The sequence below is a fragment of the Rhynchophorus ferrugineus genome, unplaced genomic scaffold (genome assembly GCF_030347505.1).
Source record: "Rhynchophorus ferrugineus isolate W39M unplaced genomic scaffold, kcgeb_rfMv2 rfM2, whole genome shotgun sequence".
NCBI classification, from domain to species: Eukaryota; Metazoa; Arthropoda; class Insecta; order Coleoptera; family Curculionidae; genus Rhynchophorus; species Rhynchophorus ferrugineus.
Genome location: NW_027472581.1, coordinates 88,344,529 through 88,365,413, shown reverse-complemented (window position 1 = coordinate 88,365,413; position 20,885 = coordinate 88,344,529). Strand labels below are relative to the sequence as shown.

At 31.0% G+C, this 20,885-nt stretch overlaps 1 protein-coding gene across 4 annotated transcripts in view; it reads left to right on the top strand.

Annotated features, from left to right (window-relative positions):
* Window positions 1–20,885, top strand: part of Fas1 (fasciclin 1 Fas1 domain-containing) — a 559,086-nt gene that overhangs the window by 297,061 nt on the left and 241,140 nt on the right. The window lies entirely within an intron of this gene.

Here is a 20,885-nt window from a genome sequence, read left to right as displayed (position 1 = left end):
AATATGTTCCAACAATCAGAAAGTAACTAACGACACACCTGGTATATTTATTCTGGGATTAAAACTGTTTTAAAACCAATATAACATTTGAATATAAACTAGGAAGTCTTGCCAGATACCTCGAATGTCTTCGGCAAATAAATATGCCATCTTTAAAATAAACCTTATATCAATAAAGGAATGAGGGCATCAGAAATACGTGTGGTTACACCGCATTGTCAACAAGAGCGAAAGACATTAAACATAAACTCAGTATTATTTTAAGTAACATACAGTTCATGTTTAGTTACGCAAAGTCTTCCTGCATTTATTTGACGTATGCATTTTATAAATATGCTGCTTTTTAGAAAATATATACTTATGAAACATACCTAATTATGATGTTTCCCTTTATTAGAGAGGATCGTATCATATGTATATATATATATATATATATATATATATATATATATATATATATATATATATATATATATATATACTAGCGACCCGCCCCGGCTTCGCACGGGTGTAATGCTGATACTAAATTAAATACACTACAGAAAAAATATGAACGTTGTATATAAAAATATAGCGGCCCGCTCCGACTTTGCACGGGCATAAAATATATATGCCTATGTCACTCAATGAAAACATGATTAAAATCGATCCAGTATTTTTGGTTCATTCATTACTGCCCTTAGCCTGCACGCATTAAATTTGGAGTAAAACAATTCCTCTTCCCCTATACTTACTATGAAGATTTCCTGCTATCTTTGGAATATCTAAATTCATACAATTTTTATTAAATTACACATTTTTAAACGCAAATTTTAAATTTGTAATATCTCCGAAAATATTTGTTTAATTTACATGCTGTAAGGAACCATATTGATCTATATTAATTGCACACTGTATTTAAGGTACTTAATTCGATAAGGATTAATGCCGTATTGCTTAAAATAGCTTCGTTAATAAGCCATTTTTTCACGTAAAAAGTAAACAATAAAAATGGTTAATGTGGGTTATCCCTAAAAGATAAACATATACCATCGCGGACTTTTTTGTAGACTTTTTTGTGGTGTACAATACTGTAGTACATTAATTTGATCTAACTCGTAGGGTTAGGCAGCGTTTTTGCTAATTGCTAAATAAGCCTAAAAAATAGGTTAATTTACGACATCACGTTAGAAACCTCTAAAATTAGCAATGTTGCCTTAGTATATTATGCATGTATTATACATAGAAACCTTCTTCTTGAATCACTCTATCTATTGAAAAAAACCGCATCAAAATCCGTTGCGTAGTTTTAAAGATTTAAGCGCACATAGGGATATAGGGACAGAAAAGGCGACTTTGTTTTATACTATGTAACTTTATACTACTGTGATGTAACAAAGACTATAAAAAATATAAATATTTCAGTACCAACAAGAAAGAGCTAAATATACTTCATAATATTTTAGCTTACAACAACAAATACAATTAATACAAAACAATTATTACAATTAATACAACAAATAAAATTCATTTTCATAAATCATAACAATAGAAATAAATTAACATTTTGGTAAAAAATATTGATTGTTTTTCTCTTGAATATTTTCTATTCTGTTAATTGTACCCAGGCATTAAAAAATGTTCTCTTAGACAGACCAATAATAAAAGTAAATATCAAAAAATATATTTGATAATTATTGCATATTGATTTCTTACACATAGTGATTACATATTTGGAACGAAAATATTATAACACGATAAACTGACAACAGAGCTTGCAATATTTCATTAGGCTTTATTCACCGCGCTGTATGGAGTTCCCTTTGGTTGTTATCTTTAATTATTATAACATATCGATATGCAAAATAAAAGCATTTTAATGAAGTATTCATTTAGATTTCAATTGATTATGTCTGTAATTAATTTCGACAAAATACGAGATATTTCAAGTTATCGAATTTATTTTCATTTGTATTAAATCGAGTTCTCAAAATCAACTGAACATTTTACATAAAAAACTATTTAAATATATCAAACAAACCTAAATTTAATTGGAAATAATTATTGAACATAAAATTATAGAAGTTTTCGAGTTTATTCATTAGTATTGTATTTAACAGCTGCATACAAATATAAACAGGTAAAATTGAATAATGACATTGTTTAGAATAGTGGTATATAATTTCTATAAAAAAATGTTGAGGTTTTCCTTCGAAGTACTATGGGAAGAAGTATAAACATCCTTCTATCGTATCAAAGTAAAAAAAGGAGACAAAAGCCTTTCTTCGTTGAATTATTTTTCAAAAAATTTGTTTATTTTTTATATATTGTTCGTTTTCTATATTTCCGAAATTTTTAAAAACAGCGAAAATGTTTTTAGGGTTTTAATGTTTTTACGGAATAATAGGTATAGAGAGGAGTCACAAAAATTTCAAGTAGTTCGGTTTAGTAGAACTTGAAATATCATGTTACTCTTCTAGAATAAAGTAGTTTAAAAAAAACGCATTTAGAGCTTCATTTTTAGATACCACACCACTGTCAAATCCAAAGTTATATCTCCAAAAATAATTTAAGCCTGTTCTGTGGGCGTAGTGGTAAAGGCGACAGGACGGCTCTCCTCCTGATGCGATAATCGCGGGTTCAAATCCTGCAGCGGCATTGTCGTAAATTTAAGTTTGTGACTGTTTAACATTTGTGATTGTCCTTAGACAAGAGTAAAAAATCCGACAAAGAAAATGATCACAGTCACGCCAGTAACCAGGTTGGGTAAGACCGGATGGGTCTTCTGGGATGATCTCCAAAGTTGGTGGCTCGCCAGTCGGTAGACTTAATGCCGGGGACCGTGGTTCGGAGCCCACAGTTAACAATAGATTCAGTCCAGATAAACCCTAGTTGGTACAAAGGAGACTGTAAAATACACAAAAATAATTTAAACGTTGAAAAATAATCTTAATGGCATATACCAAATGTCTACACCCAACGGCTTACCCCTAAGAAGCTGGAACTCTGCTAAATATAATGAACGACACTAAGCAGAACAAAATTTAGTTAAAGCTTCCAATCGTTTACACACGGTTGACAAATTATCCTGAATAAAATATTAAGTTTTTTTTGAAAAAATGGTTCCCATAAAACATCAACAAAAGGTTAATAATCGCCCTGTTTATTTTTCATCTATTGAATTTACAGCACTCCCGGCCTCTCCTTTATATTAATGGAAAATTTTTCGCCGGCTCAATTTTATGTTTGCCTTCCTGTAACAAGAAAAAGTTCGAAACGTTATTGTCTGGTTTATGGAACAAGAACAATACTTAGGGGACTTAATATAAATTGATATTTATTTTGTTGGCGTATAGAAGTTTTTAAGAGTAGTAAAATAGCCGAAAAAGTTTATTCCTTTTTTTTATTCACTTTTGAATGTCGTCAGACCAGGATAAGTTGTTTTATTACATGTAAGATAAAAATACGATGATTTTCGGGAGCTAATATCAGCTCAGAACTTTTTGAAGAGTCTTTGGGTATGTTCTATCTTTTATGACCTTGGAGCTTCAGCAGTATAATTTTGCCCTTAGTCAATTGCACTACGGCAAGGAATGCTTCGACTAACTGCTAAATGATTGCCAATCAAACGTCAACATGCCTTTTTTCTTGATAATTATTTTGAGATGTAATACTTCTAATATTGATATGTTATCTTTCCAGTGTTTTTCGAAATTTTAGTTAGACTCCTTAATAATTAATATTTAAGTTTGTTGAAATCTAAATATGTGATAAAGCTCTCCTTTTGTAGACACACGGGATAAATTTTGTTTTCGAACATTATTTGTCTATTTTAGAACGAAATGTTCGCGCATGCCGTTTTTTCTCTTTTACAGCTCAACAACCATTCGATAAAGTAAGTACATTAATTTGTTGTGATAACAAAAAATATAAAAAAAAATTGTTGTAGCTAAAATATTTAAGCTATGCTACATGCAGTATAAAATAAACTTTTTTAACTCAATAAGACTAATTAATAATTAGCGATACTTATCATTACGATACTAATTAATAATTAGCGATAATAATTATCATTACTTATTTTCCATGTATGCCCTAAATATGCCAAGCCAAGCCCGTAGAAAGGGTTCAAGAACAATAATATATTTGGTTAAATAATTAATAAACAAATGTTGTAGATGCTATTATATATATTCATATAGCTTTGTTGGCAGAGTCGCAGTATAATTACAGAAAATATTACGAAATCGTTGAAAAATACAGCTAAAATCAATAAATAAAAAGAAAGCTTATGTTAATTCAGGAAAACATTTTCCATTCCCTAGAAATAATATACAGATTTTTTCGAAAATGTTCGATACGCAAGAAGGTGGATATTTGAAAAGCAACACACTAGTGCTTAATCACTTTAAAAAATCCTTAATAAAATCATTACTGCACTTGTTTTCCGTGTAAGATTTAAATGTGCAAAGTTTTTGAGAATATTTATTAATTTAGTTCTCAATCAGTATGTATTGCCAGGCATTATATATATATATATATATATATATATATATATATATATATATATATATATATGTATATATATATATGTTGCAACTTTGTTGCTAGTTTCTCAGGCTGATTATAGACTACCCAACCAATATAAAATGTAGTTAAAAGTTATACACGTAAAAAAGATTGTGTACATTATGGAAATATTTTTTTATTCCCAATGATAAATTTTTTTTTTCGATGGTGTATTTACACAATATATATGTGGAGCTCTCACGCCATTAAATATACAAAATTGAAAAAGGGGTTGCTTTTTCGAGATGAAAGAAGATGGGTATATGAAAAATAGCACAATATAATAGTTCTGTGCATTTATCCTCAATGATAAATAGATTTTCTTCGAAAATGTATTTACTTAACATATCCTTGAAAATCTGAAGATATTAAGTGTAAAAAATCGACCAAGTGGTTATTTTTTCAAGACGTCAGGGTGGTATAGCCCCTTAAACAAAACAAAATGTATTAACATAAAAACATTTACGATTTTTTTCTAATTTTACACGTTCTCAGAATAAAAAATGCAACTAGATGTACACTTGAAGTTACTGGTCCCTTGAGATATCTGCCAACATATTGATATTGCATCATTGTCAATTAGGGTCAGGTCCCCTTCTGCGAACAAGCTCGTAAATTCGCATTAAGTACCCTGATTGCAGGGGATGTTGTCTTTCAATTAGGGGAGATGCATTTCAAGCGTGCACTTTGATTTTGGGATAGCCGGTCGCTGTTGTTAAATCCCCAGCGAGCCATTGGAAGCTGGCGACTGGCTGTCGGATTTACGAAAAGTGTGAGAACACCGACGTATAATGTGATTAGGTCGATTGTATCCGATAATATCGAGATCTACTCCGGGGAGGTTAATTGAATTTGGTGCGACGGTTATCATAAATCCACTACATTTTATTACCCGGTAATTTTAATAAACTGGTTTGATTTACTGCTTTCTAAGCTACTTTCTGTTTTATATATCTTATCCTTAACACTGGTAAGAGGTGACAAAAATAAACGAGTCATAATTTATAAACTACCTATAAAATTTCGGCATAAAGTTATTCTTTTTTCAGAATGTTATTTCAATTAAACTTATACCCGTGTTTTGTTCGGATTTTCGGTTGTAAAGTAACGAAACATGAGATAAAACCTCATTAAACTTCTAGCAAATATATTTTCGTTAGTTGCTGTTTAAAGGATATCGTCACGAATAGTTTCGAGTAAGGTCTTCAAATCTTCGTCTCCTATTTTTTTTTGATGCCCAGAACGCTCTTTATTGTATGTCAAAATTGTCACTTTTAAAACGTTTAAATCTGTTCACATGTTCAATGGACGTAAGAGATTATTAATTAACTGAAAATGTTTTTGTTGACACTTTCTTTTGTGACACACGAAATGAAACATACTGAAAAGTATATCCTGTTATTAAGGTTTTAAAATTAAGTTGGTTACCCGACGAGACTAATATACAGTAACAGCGTCTGCTATGAATTCCTTGAAGTTTAATTATATGCTATATAATTGAAGTTTAATTATATGCTATATAATTTATATATATATATATATATATATATATATATATATATATATATATGCTGATTATATATCTAACTAGCTACCTAACCATTTATTTATATTAACCAGATTCTCAAAGATTTTGTAACAAGTGGTTAAACGTTTCCTTGCGGTAAGATCAGGTTCATGTTTTAACATACCCATAAATTCGGTTGCTGTTTCAGATGTTAAAAATAGTTATTTCCTTCAATGCCATATTTTACAACTCTTTTAATTTAAAATTTGCAATTTCTAGTGTCAATATTACATTTCTAATGCATGCTTTAGAAAAATTCCTCTGAATTTTCTCGTGTATCTCTAATGACGAGTTTTAACTAACGGTTCTTAAAATCTAAAAACAGCATACAAAGTCCTCGCTTCTTTATCTCTTACAATATATTTTTGTAAGCAGTGTATCTACTGTAGAATTTTTCAAAATAACAGAATCTTCTACATACCACACATATTCGCTAATATTTACACACTAAACTGGCTGGCATTTTAAACTGCCTATATCACACAGTTTTAAGATACTTCATAAGTGTCAAAAAATCAACGCTGTAATCTTAAACATGTAGGACTTCGCGTAAACCTTTCCTCCGAAACCTAAATACATTTCTTCAAATAACATCAACAAGAAGCATTATTTTTTAAATAATAATCGAGAAAAAATTATTTTTCTTGTTAAAACATGCTATGGTCAGACGCCGTTGATTTCGGCATGTAAATACCTACAAAAACAGACCTTACGCCACGCAATCAGCTTTTGTTTAGCAATAATAATATTTCTAAGATAGCATTCATTACAATTACACCCTTTCCACAACGTAAAACTTCCCATTCACAGTTCCAATTACGTTCTCCTTATACATTTTAATCTTCACGTGAATATCTAACGGTGGAAATGGCAATTGCCAGCGGAAAATGGCGGAGAAAATTCGAAAGGAGGAATAAAATTCTATTCTAGCAGCGGCTGTAATTCTTTTTGGATTTATCTTGTCGCCGAGAATATCCCGGTGTCTTGTAGAAATAAAAATTCTTTAAGCTTTGATTAATTAACTCTACGTTTTTTCCTTAGGACTCCTTGGTATTTTTAATATGTTATTGTGAGTATACCATACAGGTATTTGGGTTAATTAATATAAATATACCAGCCGAGACGTGATCTCTAATCGCCTTATTATTATTCCCACGGTTACTATGAAAATATCGTTCTGATAGATATATGCGAATTAAAATTTTAGAGTGATATATAGATAGAAAGAAATAGAAAAAAAGCTTCATAGGAGCTCCTGAAGAAAAGTTTTGCTTTACCCAACGTCCAGATGGGATTGTATCGGCCATTCATGTAATTTGGTCAATTTATATAGTATTATTCAAAAATGTATGGTGCGCCTTATTTTTTTTTAATATTCTATCTGGAAGACGTTTATGTTGTATACAATTAAAAGGTTTTAAATTTACATTGTTTTAAAAATATTGGACAAAGGATATATTATATTATCGACGTGGCAATATCGCGGGATAAAATAAAAGAGATAAAAGACCTACTGACAGTATAATAAAATAATTTTCTGGGGCATGAGATATTTCCTTGCCTCGTTTGTTCATAGAGGAACATCTGGAATTAAAAGTACAGAGTCAAGCTAGAATTTCTCAACTCCTGTTAATACAGCCCCCCATATTATTATATGTGTGTTCTTAAATGTGGTTTAAGTTCTTCAATAATATATATATATATATATATATATATATATATATATATATATATATATATATATATATATCACTACATAGTATAAAACAAAGTCGCCTTTTCTGTCCCTGTATCCCTATGTGCGCTTAAATCTTTAAAACTACGCAACGGATTTTGATGTGGTTTTTTTCAATAGATAGAGTGATTCAAGAGGAAGGTCTATGTGTATAATACATGCATAATATACTAAGGCAACATTGCTAATTTTAGAGGTTTCTAACGTGACGTCGTAAATTAACCTATTTTTTAGGCTTATTTAGCAATTAGCAAAAACGCTGCCTAACCCTACGAGTTAGATCAAATTAATGTACTACAGTATTGTACACCATAAAAAGGTCTACAAAAAAGTCCACGATGGTATATGTTTATCTTTTAGGGATAACCCACATTAACATTTTTATTGTTTACTTTTTACGTGAGAAAATGGCTTATTTACGAAGCTATTTTAAGCAATACGGCATTAATCCTTATCGAATTAAGTACCTTAAATACAGTGTGCAATTAATATAGATCAATATGGTTCCTTACAGCATGTAAATTAAACAAATATTTTTGGAGATATTACAAATTTAAAATTTGCGTTTAAAAATTTGTAATGTAATAAAAATTGTATGAATTTAGATATTCCAAAGATAGCAAGAAATCTTCATAGTAAGTATAGGGGAAGAGGAATTGTTTTACTCCAAATTTAATGCGTGCAGGCCAAGGGCAGTAATGAATGAACCAAAAATACTGTATCGATTTTAATCATGTTTTCATTGAGTGACATAAGCATATATATTTTATGCCCGTGCAAAGTCGGAGCGGGCCGCTATGTTTTTATATAAAACGTTCATATTTTTTCTGTAGTGTATTTAATTTAGTATCAGCATTACACCCGTGCGAAGCCGGGGCGGGTCGCTAGTATATATATATATATATATATATATATATATATATATATATATATATATTAGATGTACTATAATGTTAAAATAAATTATATTTGATAATATTTTTGTTCAATTATTTTATTTAGATTAGAATTTTGTTGTATGTCAAAGCCAAACTGAACTAAAACTCAGAGTTGTTGCGGCAACATTGCAATGTTTCGACATCACAAACATGCATGACGCATTATTAAAAAACTTTGAATAGACTATACATAATAATTTATTACCTTATTGCAGCCACGAATCAATCAAAACGTACACAAGCATCTCTATGAAAATGGCTCTGATATATATAAAGGCTTCCACAAAAATATAATTGTGATTTTTTATGTTTATATGTCTGAAAATCTTTTAATTTAAACAACTCTGTTTTGAAGATTCGGTTGAAGTTTCAATAAAAAAAACCTTTAATGGTCGCCTTTTGCCGGTGCTGCCAGTTTATTAAAAAGTGTAGCTGAAAAAAGATTGCCAAGCAGCTGGAAAAAGTAATTACGTGCGAACTTAGGAAAATTTCGTGGTTTATAATAATTAAATGTATGCCCGCATAACGGTAGAAGCGGTACTTAATGAGCTTGGTTAGGAGGCGTGCTAAGCTTGATGAAATATGCAGCGCAGACAAATGTACGAACAAAATATATGTATTCCATTTCAAAGGTTTCAGAAATATCAATTAAAATGGTAAAAATGAGTTTTTCGCTCATTAAAATAACTCGTCATCTCACCCAACTAAGAATAATCGCCAAAATTGGTGAAATCTCCTAGGAATGACTGCATCATCCACACTATTGAACAGATTTGGGTCCCTTTCATTTCTGGCTGCTCTTGCAGCTCTAACAATACGTATTTAGAAAACGATTTTCATCGAGATAAGAAAATTGTATAATTCAAAAAATTATTATTAAGGTATACTAAAAAGTAAAATGAATTTTAATGTTTTATGTTTTAAACTATATTAATAGCTCTTGTTGATTTTTTTCTGACAATATTTGTTACTTACTAGGAATTTCTATAAAGGGTATTTTTGAAAGATAAATGTTTTCTTATTGAAGGTATATATACCTTTTTTTAAATTTACTTTTAGTATAAGTTCTAACAGCTTCTAATATTTCATTGGAATATATTTTAATGAAATATATATGTTATATACCAGGTCAATTGAGAGTCCTCGGCCTACCATAGTAAAACACAATTTTTTGACAAAATTAGTTTTTTTATTCAACCTAAATCCGTTCAAGGATAATGCCCTGATTATAGCGGTTCCTCAACTTTTCGGTAGCATTTTTGTAGTATGATTTGTCCTTTGCTTCAAAATAGGCCTCAGTTTCGTCGATCACCCCTTCATTCGACGAAAATTTCTTCCCAGCGAGCATTCTTCTGAGATCATAGAACAGGAAATAGTCGCTGATCTGGGGAATACGGTGAATGAATTCATCTGGGGAATGATTTCCTATATTTTTGCCATCAATTTCACTAACCTGTGACACTGTGCATTGTCTTGGTGAAGCAGCACTTCCTTTTTCTTCAAATGCGGCCGTTTTTCGGCGATTTCGTCCTTCAAACGGTCCAATATAACGGCATTATAATAGTCGCTGTTGACGGTCCTTCCACTTTCAGGCTAGCTAGTAGTTTCAATGAAAATTATTCCATGCGCATCCCAAAATACAGACGCCATAACCTTGCCAGCTAACTGTTGCGTTGTCCCATGCTTTCGAGCGGGTTTATCTTGTGCAGTCCACTCGGATAACTGTCGATTGGACTTCAGAGTAAAATGATGGAGCCATGTTTCATTCATTGTCACATATCGACGCAAAAACTCGTGTTAAATACGCTTAGTCATCTTCAAACACTGCTCGGAATCATCAACTCGTCGTTGTTTTTGTTCAAAACCCGGCGGCACCCACTTTGCATATAGCTTCCTCATACCCAAATATTCATGAATGATAGGATGTACACATTCAGTTGATATCTTTGGAGTGTTTGCTATTTTATTCAGTTTCAATTTACGGTCATTCAAAATCATTTTGCAGGTTTTTTGAATGTTTTCGTTGGTAACAACCCCTTTTGGACGTTCACCGGCTCATTTCACCACTTCTAAACTTAGCATACCAATCCTTGATGGTTGATTTTCCTCTGACAATGTCCGGCAACTCGGCGTCCAGCCAAGTTTTTGCATCAACAGTATTTTTTCCTTCAAAAAGCAATAGTTTATCAACATGCGAAATTCCTTTTTATCAATTTTTTCACAATAACAAAGGTTGCTTCGCTCAAAATGCTATAATTCAGAAACTAATGATCCGACAGCTGTCAAATTTATACCCGCATCTTTTGAGTATTAGGGTTAACTAAAAATAATATGAGTTTGATTCTAGTAGCGCCATCTATGTGCCAGGCCGGTAAGTTTTGTCTTGTTAGCGTTAATAATACGGCTTTGGTAATATAAATGAAAAATACATCATGTCTAGTCTAGGTGTAAGATGCAATGAGTAAAATGTCTGGAATTAGGGGCTTCGTTCATTTTACAATAGGATTTTTGAAATATATCCTTTAGAGTCTCTTTTTTTACTAATATCAGAATAATTAGAATTTATCTGGTCTGAATCAACTAGTTACAAATTAATATAGCTTCCTAGTAAATAAAATGTTTTTACTACAGTATGGTTTATGGCTTATGTATTTTATCACTTCAGTTAAAATATAAAATTAAATTTTATTATACCAATGAAAAGATTAACGCCATATTTCCTCATTCCTAATCATCGACAAGTACATCCATTGGAAGTGCTTTATGATTAAGTACCACGCCTAATACACACATATTCTAAAAATCCAATAAATCCTGCGGGATCTAGGGCTTCTTAGGAACTAAAAATCAAATCTCTGTGCAGGCGTAGAGCGAAAGTTCCTCTTTCCCCACAGCTGCACGAAACTTTGCTAAAATTTGAAATTGGATTTCTGGATGCATACAATAATGTCATAAACTTTTCGTAGCATGCTCATCGACAATAAACTCTTATAAGCACATACTAGATTCCCTTTAAACTGGACTCTATACGGGATATATTACGATAGGCTAAAAGTGTAATAGTACAGCGTGATCGATATTGCATTCTATCTCACAGAAATTTAATAAAATTTATTAAAAAGCGGTTTGCGGGGAATGTCATTTTAAACGGACGTGGTAGATATTTTCCAATGAAGCTCTATGTATTTCCATATATTTCATATAAAACCTAAATTGATACAATTTTACGAACTTCCGACTGGTCCATCTTAAGTCGGTGATCCAATATCTGCGATATGAGAAATTTACTGTTAAGGAAATAAAACACACAAATTATAAAGAAATAAATTCTAAAAAGCTCCTGATTTTGACCTAATAACTGGAAGAATCTTAAAAAAGCTGTCAGGAAAGTGCATCAAATGAATAACATTCATATCTAATGCAATGCTAAGACATAAATACTTTCCTAGCACTTGGAAAGTGGCTCAAATCATCATGATTCTTAAACCTGGGAAAAAATCAGAAGATGTCTCCTCCTATCGTCGTATAAGTCGGTCAAAATAATCGTAGAGGAAATAAATATTATTCCAGGTCATCAATTTGGCTTCCATAACAAACACGGAACAATCGAACAAATACATAAAGTAGTCAACCAAATTAACAAGAACTTGCAACTTATGCTGACGATACAGCGGTTTTATTATCACACGAGGATCCAATATCAGCAGCAAGAAACCTCCAACTTCATCTTAACTAAGTCGAATTGTGGTTGAAATCGTGGCGTATCAAAGCAAATGAGACAAAATCTACCCATGTGACATTCACCTTTTGTAGAAGAACATGTCCATCAGTGAAATTGAATAATCTTCCGCAAGCAGACAACGTTAAAAATCTGAGAATGCATTACGATCGGCGTTTAACATGAAAGAAACATATAGTGACAAAACGTAAATAGCTTGGGGTTAAACTAAACCAAATATACTGGCTGATAAAGCGTAAATCTAACGTATCATTAGATAACATGGTTTTGCCTTATAAGTCCATACTTAGGCCCATTTGGACCTGGTAATGTACTTTGGCATACTACTAGCAAATCTAACATAGATATCCTCTAGAGGTTCCAGAATAAAGTGTTGCGAGTCATCGTCGATACTCCATATTACGTGTCCAACAAACTGATTCAGCGCGATATCCCCATAGAACCCATAAAAACTGTAATTCGAAGTGTTATTGCGAAGTACTCTGAAAGAATATTAGTGCATCCCAATGCACTCGCCAAACAGTTAAATGTGCGCGATGACTGAGAAGTGCGTAGGCTCAAACGCAAACTACCCTACGAACTGATTAATATACACATATCTAGAACAAACTAGAATAGTTTTAGAATTACTTAATATAGACTTTAAAATAAGTTAGAATAGCATCTATAATAAGATTTAGATTATAAGTTGTACAGTAGATCACTTACTGAAGTGACCTTCTACATGACAGGATAGTTATATTATTTAACTGAAATCATATTATAATACTTACTGTCCACGGCAGATTGTTGACGTTCTAGGAGATCAATAAAAAAAGTTGGATATTTATTCCTTCTGACTCTCCTCCTATCACCATGAATTTCATTTGGATTGTATTAGTTATCATTCCAGGTTCTTCTACTATCATGTTTCATCGGCTTAAGATTTCTGTTCAGTTGTTTCTATTAGATAATCTACAAAAGCTCCTTCCAACTTTTCCATTTTTCCCTATAATTGTATACCCTATTGTAGTCCTCCTTTATTAATTTTTTTTGGTATATTTTAAAGTCTCCTTTTACCAACAAGGGTTTATCTGGACTCGACCTACAGGCGAGTGACCAACTTAGAAAGCATCCCAGAAGACATCCGGTCTTACCCAGTCTGGTCACTGGCGTGACTGATCATTTTCGTTGTCGGATTTTGCACTCTTGCATAAAGATAACCTCAAATGCCAATCAATCACAAACATAAATTTACGACCATGTCCCAGCAGGATCCAAACCCGCGACTATCGCAACAGTAGGAGGACCCACCTGTCGCCTTTACCACTGCGCCAACCAAGCTGGCTCTTTATTTATTTCACATTTATTTATTATATCATCCATTGATATTATAAACAGGGTTAATTTTTTGGATTTTATGTTGTTTGTAACGACGCCCTTGGTACATATCTTGTACATTTCATGAATAATTTTATTACTTATACCTCTTTTTTCTGATATAACATATAGCATGTCTTTTTACTCTATCAAATATCTTTTTTCATTCAATAAAAGGGAGATATATGTGATTTTTTGAGGTTAAACTTTTTCCACTACTTGTCTTTCCACTACACTGATTTATCTAAACTAATATTTTTATCAAGCTGTTTGTTATATGTTATATTAGTGTATATCCAAATAAAGATGAAATGGTTTTCTTTATATTAAAATAGCATTGTTTCAATACCACTATACTACCCTTTACTACTGCGCCACTTATTTTCGTTAATATAATATCGTTTTCTAGTAAATTAAATATTTTTATTACACATTTCATGAATTATATACATTCAAAATAAGCTATGGGTAAATACAGTTAATGTATTTAGAAAATTTATTAGGAAATCATTCGTATTTACTGTTCGGTTTAGTTGTAGCAACAGCTGTTCGAAATTTAATAAGATCATAAATTTATATTTTAATTAGTATATTTTAGTAGTGTTTACTGAATTATATTCTAATATACTGAATCAGTAGTACTAAATTTTATATCAAGCCTTAATAATTAGATGATTTATTAATTTACCTTATGGTAGATCTGCCTTCTCGCTATCACAATTCTCAAGGCATTGTGTGCATTATTCAACTTACAAGTTTTGATATATGATCCTGCCGGTTCAGGCCTTGAAGTGTTAAAACTTAAAATGCAGTCATTTGGCATTCAATTCTTCAAATATACGTCAAAATTTATTTCCAATTTTTTTATTTAATGGTGCTTAATATAAAGTTCTATTTTTCTAATATATTATTATAGTTTTTTTATTATTTTACGCAACTTTTATACATAAAAACATATAATGAGCTTGAATTTAATTTAACTATATCTAAAACGCCGACAAACCCACACGAATAATAGCGTTACTTCTGCCGAATTTCAATGTATTTATTGGTTTGGTGTTACGGAAAATTCGAGAAATATGTGAAGTGAAAATTCAAATTAGGTTTTAGTCATTTCCGTGTTTTTAACGGACCGTTTGCTTTCGCCAGGGACTTCTTATAGGAGGGCATTTAAATGTATTAGATGTACCAGGGGCAATTGCTCGGAAATAACTAAAACTCTGATGATGTTATTGAATTAAACGTTTATACTTTATTTTAAACGTATATTAAAGTTAATTGGATTAAGTATCACAATATTTTGTTGAGTTCTAAAGAGAAAGACTTGTTAACAATATATTGAACTTCTAGTGTTTTGGTGTAACATTTTGCTACATATTTCTAAATAGTTTCTCTTAGAATTGGTCAAAACAAGAATTGATATAATTATATAGAGATTCTTATTAAAAAATGGTTTACTTTTCCCTGGTATATGACTTATTCCTCGCCAATGATGGAAAATGTAGACATAGATAATCAGTTAATTAGTATCAAGCCATAGTGATGTACAGTTACTATTTCTTAGTTTTTAATAGTAGTATTCTTTGAACTGAAGCTGTAAAATATTCTACTAAATGAAGTGTATTGTGAAGTACACAATTTTTATGCTCCCCTGTGTCTGATTCATGATACATTGGTCTTAAGAAGAATTAAAGTGGTCTTAATCTAATTATGCTAAATTAAAATATGCTTTTATTGCACTTAAAAGAGTGCTAATCTGATTTTTGTTCTGCTTGAAATATATTAAAAAAGTTTAACGCCCAAATTCTGATAAGCGACTTGCCGTAAAAATCACAGGATTGAAAATCACTAAGACTAGCTAGTAATTTCTCTAACGTATATTTTAGAGATAAACACATATGGCTCATATAATTTTCATATGAATGGCAAAATAAACTTGCCAGAAGACGTTTAGTTGCAAATAATAAATTATATCTACTCATATAATCCTTATGTTCATAATATTTACTTCATATTAAAAGTAAAAAGGGCCTAATAATTAAATGCATAAGATAAACTGAATAACTAGCATTGCGTAGATATTAAATTTTTATATCAGAGTTGATTAATGTTGATCTGAAGATGATCAGGTTTGATAATATGAAGTTCCCTCATTCTGCTAAAAATAATTTACTATATGGACTCTTTTGCAATTTTTATGCTATTGAATCTATACTTCTATATAATTTCAAGTGATGTGAGAGACTGCTATTAAAAAGTATTAAAGCCTTTATAATAATACCAGATTTCTAGTTTCGATGTCGAAATTACCACTCGACAATCAATCAAGTGCACAGAGTAAGAACGATTATTGAAAAGGCATTGGAAGAAAAGAAATACTGCCCTACAACATTCCTGAACGTCTCACAAGCTATTAAAGGTATGGAATATCGGATTAATTTACAAAGTGAGCAAATTGCAACCGCGGAGTTACAGTCTACACGAAGTGAGACTCACCTATTTCGGCTGGAGTTCACAGGGTAGTGTCTTGATACCACTTCTCTATCTGTAACGTTGAAGTAATACAGTTATTAAACAACACGCAGGAAATCAGCCAAACCAAAGCAGTAAGCACGAAACTGTATAGTGTATAAGTGTATTCTTAACATTAGCTTAAGTAATTTAATTTAATTTTAATTTTAATTTCGGAAATACATACTGTATTAATCCCATACTCGCCTTTCTTGTCTATTAGTGCAAGTACAGCAGAAAAGTAATAATATAATTAATTTGTAAATTATGATTGTATTAAGAATATATAATGTAATATGTAATTTATTTAAAAAAAAAAGTTATCAATTATAATATTCAATAATCATCATATTCATTCATTTAAATAATCGATTAATATATTTAATGATAAAATTGTAAAACAGCATCGATTATTTGCCAGGTCACCATTGTCTAATAATAAGGAAAATATAATTTAGTAGAGCAATCAAATATTTCTTCGAAATCCAATTTACGTGTTACGTAGAAAAATAGTCCGCATTCGTTATCCTGGCGAAAGAGGTATAAACGTTCACCAACCACACAACCGAAATATACCAACAGGAAACAATCTACGTTGGCAAGGCGCACTTTATAGTCGGCATCATCAAGTTAATGAACTTATCCGAAGAAATGCCAGTTAACCAAACTATATTTCGACACTATATCACCACCGCAGCAGCCAACGTTCCCCTTCACGGCGGCTCGGTCCCATAAAAGCCAGAAAAGGACACCATGTTAACGAAACGCTGCTTATTGACCGTAACAATCATAAAGTTTTTGTCCCTACGGTCCCTTAACTTAATGAAAATGTCTTTGTAGTGCGGAGGGAGCTCGATTACGAGGGCCGACTGGCAATTAGGCCCGATGGAAAAAACCTACCTTTTCATATTTTACCTTTTTGAACGTATGCGAAGTTAAAAGCGGGGAGGAAAGGTCGATATGGAGGCTGTGTGTGGAAGAGCGCCAAAGCGTTGTGTAGAAATATCAGATTATATATATAAGTTTTTCAAAATTATTTATAATCAACATATATTGATTATTAAAAACAACAACTGCTCAGAGAGCTTAAGAGAGTGGATTATTATTACCCAAGCATTAAGGTCTGTTTGCAATGGTTTTAAAATTGCAAAGTACTTGTTTCACGATAAATACACGGGGCTTAATATCAATATCGTTGGTTTTAATGTATACTGATTTTTACTTCACTGAACTAGATCAAATTGCTTTACTCTCTTTAGTATTCTGACTAATCCACCATCCACCATTAAAGCAGTAATTGAGTTTCAGTTAATGTCTTTGGATATAATCCTTGATAATGTTATCGAGAGTTTCTACACTCAGATCCTTATGCAGATTGACATTACGAATATACCAACAATAAATCGCTGTACCTTGTTTTGAAATCTTTGTGTAATATATTTATTATTTTTGCTGGTACCACCCTAGAGTTTAACACCATATATATACTCTGGTTTCAAGATTTGTTAGTAAATTAAAAGCTTATTGTATATCAATAACCCAATAGTCAGTACATTGTTTGTATTTCAACTTGATTTTTTCACATACTTTCTGAGTATCAGCCACATGCTTAAGCAAAAGTTTAATATTAAGGCTCATGCCAAGATACAGGGCTCTATTTCTATATGGGTCGCCTTGTTGATCTATATATACTTTTATTAGTTAAATCAATATATACTGATATATTTTGATTCATTTTGTTGTGTCATTTATCTGCCAATTATTGTGTTGTGGTAACAGCTCTTTGTAACTTTTCGATTATTTTCTGGAGTGACTAGGTTTGTAGCATCATCTACAAAAGTAGCAACTAAATTTTCATTTAATGTAGGCGAGTCTCGACTCTATAGTAGATAAAGAAATGGTACCAATACACTTCCGTGTAGTACACTTGCTTGTATATTCCTAAAATTGGAATCGGTATCTTCTTGTTCAACTCTGATATATGGATCATATATATAAAATTCCAAAATGTTTGAATATTTATCAAAGAGCTTTTCAGTCTTAGGCTTTAAATCATCATGCCCACTTTATCTACAAATATTGCAGATATATATAAATTAAAATTTGTTTATTTTCTTCTAGTGATTTTTCTATGACACTGGTGATTCTGTGACCCAATTAAATATGATTAAATAAATTGAAGAAAACGTATAAAATTGTAGGAAGGAATATAAAGGAAAACAAACCCATTATTTCTTCTTTATTTACAGGGATGTAAATAATTCAATGCAATGATCCCAGCACTAGGAACATATCTAAAATACGATTGATTAGAGGCCAGTACCATTTCCCACCTCCAAAACAAATGATATATTTAGAAATCTAACCAATCATGTTTCACAGCTAGTTTAACCTTCTCTGTCTTTGATTACCTATTAACGTTTACACAACGTTCAACAGTATCAAAACTGGACAAAATATATACGACATTTTGATCTTTCTATTTTACACATAGTCTTTCGTTACTATCTTTTACCAAAGCAATGACAGGAATAATCTGAGTTATTCTTTTCCGTTTCCTGTTTTGCCATGATTGGACTTTAATTAAGTTCAATCAAAAGAGAACTTTGAAACTGCTGCTATATTTTTACAAAATTAATCTAGTAGATTTTATAGACATCTGGCAGAAAGGCGTGAACGCACTCTCAATTAATTATAATTAACTTGAATTGAATTTTGAACAATAAAAAATTTCTTCATGTATAATTATGTAATTAAAAATATTAAATTTATGTTTTATCCAATATCTTCCGGATTCATTCAGTAGGGGCGATGAGAATGCGACATTGAATTGGTTAGTTCTGAATTAGTTATATAGGGACCTGTAGAAAAATATAAACCTGTGTCATTACACGTGACTACCCTATTATATCAATATTTACAGACCAATAGTTTTCAAATGAAAACCGAAAGTTTTTTATTCAATTTATTAAAATAAAATCGAATAAAAATCTAAATGAAAAATATACATAAATGTAACTAATACAAATATATAAAATGTATAAACAAAAATAAGTACACTAATATAATAAGAATAAAGATATATGAGTAAATAAGTATAAACGGGAAAAAAAGTTTATAGAGGTCAGTACTCCAAGCAATTTATAAAACTATTCTTCTATAACGCCTTTTCAATTTTTCATATTTCTTTGGTGCTATCAATCTTATGGGATATATTAGAGTTCTGCCTTTTTGCTTTGTTGTATTGAAAACTAATTCCCCATTCTCCACTGTTCTTCTAGTTTTATTAATACCTAACAGTAATTTTTAAAATTTTGTCTTGAAAGCCTATGGTATGTTTTTTTAATATTTCTCAAAAGAACTAATATGTTATAGTGATGACAAAATCAAGTAGTCAAAATAGCTTAAAAATCTACAAAAAGTATAATCAAAGAACTGAGAATGATATGAAAAAAATGCTTTGATGATGAGCATTTTAAATGTTTTTTATAATGTACTAATATATATTTGCTGCACTTGCACTCTAAAAGATCCAAAAAAAGGTTTCTAAAAAATATTGGTTAATTCTTCAAACAGATATAATAGATAGATAGAAATAGATCCCCTTAAAGCAGAAATTGAATTTTTAATGGATGACACTGTAACAAATATTTTCTAATTATCTAAATATGGAATAGCTGGTACCCAAACTAATATTTTCACTGCTATTACTTAATATATAATGCTATACCTTAATAATAAATAGGTTTACTGCCTGTAAAAAAACAATATATACATATAATACGCATATAATAGATAGATAATTGTATATGTAACTAGGGAAAGCAATGTTGGGTAGGCATTTACCTTCGTCCGTGAAAAAAGGTAGGGTAGGCTAGTTCTGAATTCCTCACTAAAATGTCTGTAATATACATACTATGATGATACATTTGTATTGTGTATAATCCAGATAATATAATATTTACTTTGAAAGATTTCTCCTATCTGTACAAGTTTAGGTATACAAAATAGTTTACCATCAGTGTCCATTCCAATCAATTTTTATATTGATCAATATCTTAGTAACAATTAATGTAACAGAAATTATGCGCAAAGCGTAATAAATATTTCCCTCTATTTTTTCTGTTTTCACTTCCAACAACAACTCTAAAAATGATTGCGTTCGCACAATTTAAACAAGCCAATCACACGTTGCGAACAAATCATTTCCGCAAGGTCGCCTATATCACCAGACGAATTTCTATTTTTTCTATAATACTCGTACAAATAGATACATATGATAACAAAAAATTTCGAAGAACTTTAACAAAACAAACGTGGATTACATTTTCGCTCGCAGGATACTTTTCGGGGTATGTTTGAAGCACACGAAGCAGCCCCGAAGCGTTGTATTATATAAAAATGTTAAAATAGAACGAAAGTTTATTTTCACCAATACGGACGAAAGGGGATACGTTTCGGAATTCTAGTTCGGTATTAAATGAATAT